The sequence below is a fragment of the Gavialis gangeticus genome, unplaced genomic scaffold, assembly GCF_001723915.1.
Source record: "Gavialis gangeticus isolate Ggan-Ray unplaced genomic scaffold, GavGan_comp1, whole genome shotgun sequence".
Lineage (NCBI taxonomy): Eukaryota > Metazoa > Chordata > Crocodylia > Gavialidae > Gavialis > Gavialis gangeticus.
Window position 1 is genome coordinate 26351138 of NW_017728994.1, and position 1740 is coordinate 26352877.

The following is a 1740-nucleotide window of genomic DNA, read 5'->3' on the forward strand; positions in this document are numbered from 1 at the left end:
ATTTTTGGAAGGCTGGAGGGTCCCTCTCCCAGTCCCTGGGATTTGGAGAGGGGCTGGAGAAGGGTAGGGACTGGCAAACCAGCTTGATCTTTTGTTCTTTACTCCCTGTAACTATGATGCCCAAAGGGTTTTCCTAAACATAAGCTACGCTACTCTAGCCACTGCTATAGTTCTAGTACAGTCCTTGATGTGGATGTAGTAACAACAGTATATGGCTTCTTACAGGAGTGTAGTTTATTCTCACACAGGAAAGAAAATGGACTCTGTTGGTATGACTGTGACCACACTAACTGTACTGCTATTATTATTTGAATTAACAAATCACACCCCTCTCCCCAAGGAGTTTCTCCAGTACAAAAATGATATCAGGCCTGCTCATCCAGACTGTTTCCAAAATTCAACTTTTACTTAGTCAAATAGCTACTTTGAGACTAACAAGGCCCATTTTATTTTTATGTATGCTTTCCAAATGATCTCAAGCTGAATGTCAAAGGTGGTGATGCAGTGGAATTTAGGCTTCTGTGAACTGAATCACATGCTGCTGATTGTGAAATACATCTACCCCCTCTCTGGATACAGACATTAGCTTAACCCCTCTCAGAGCTGCAAGTACTTGTAGAAGTCAGACGTGAGGTTAGAGAAGTGCTAACCACAACTGGGCCTGCTCTCTCTCTTGTGCGTGTGTAGAATGCTTCAAGGCAGCCTGGTGATAACAAATGTGTAGAAACAACCTACAGCCAAACTCATCCTGGGCTTCATCGAGACTGCCTGCGCAGAGTAGTTGCTGAAATGTTGAGACTTGCAAAGGTCTTTGTTGCATCAGTCAGTGCCCCAACAGAAACACTGCAGATACAGTGCTGCTCAAGCTGCCTTTCATGCCAGAAGCCTGACCTCTGTGTAGTAGGTATCTCAGGATGGTTTTCTGTAAACGAGTGCTAGCACCAGTGTCCCAGCTAAATTCCAGGGTTGCTACATCATGCCTCTCTCCACTTTTCTGTAGGGCATGGCATTGATTCTCAGCCCCTGTACATGCACTAGTGGCAGGAAATGGACAAAAAATATGCTCCCTGAATTGATCTAAAACAGGGTTGTTCAACTGGCAGCCTGTTGTGGGCATTAAACAGCAGCCTCCAACCTCCCACCCAGCTACTGCTCCCACTATTGCTTCAGCTTCAGGTTCCCCCTTCCTCCTGCCTCCACCCAAGGGCCAGGGCAGTACAACTGAACACAGCCTTTGGTACTAGGGAAACCAGCTGCCTGGGGTGCCCTGCTGGTGTAGCTCTTCCTAATGTCCTCCAAGGGGGTATGTGGTCCCCAGCTCCTTTATTTTAGTTGGAAAGCCCTGATCTAAAATATCAAAAAGTCCATTGAAATGGTACTGCTGGATTGTGATAGCAATACACGAAGTCCCTGAGACTGGTTGATGTAATAGGTTCAGTCCTAAAATAGGAAAATATCCTTTACTTGTCCAGTGCACCTTTCAGAGAGCTGCTTAATTTTCGTTCTGGTAGTGAATAAAGTGATGCTGGTTCCTCTACACCTGTAACATTTTTTAGGGTCTAAACCATTCTAAAACTGAATTATTCTGTTAACCTTACAACTGGCTTAGTTCAGTATAGATCAAAATACTGATATACAGCCATATGAGAAAATTGGCCACAGGTTTCATAGTTTCATAGTTAGGAGGGTTGGAAGGGACCCGAGCAGATCATCAAGTCCGACCCCGTGCCATGGCAGGAA

General features: G+C 45.1%; 1 long non-coding RNA gene across 1 annotated transcript in view; it reads left to right on the forward strand.

Annotated features, from left to right (window-relative positions):
* Positions 1 to 1271: 1271 nt before the first annotated feature.
* The window catches only part of LOC109287384, a 2718-nt gene continuing 2249 nt past the window's right edge, over positions 1272 to 1740 (forward strand). The window contains exon 1 of the long non-coding RNA XR_002094845.1: positions 1272 to 1662. This is a non-coding gene — a long non-coding RNA (uncharacterized LOC109287384). The remainder of the gene's footprint in view (positions 1663 to 1740) is intronic.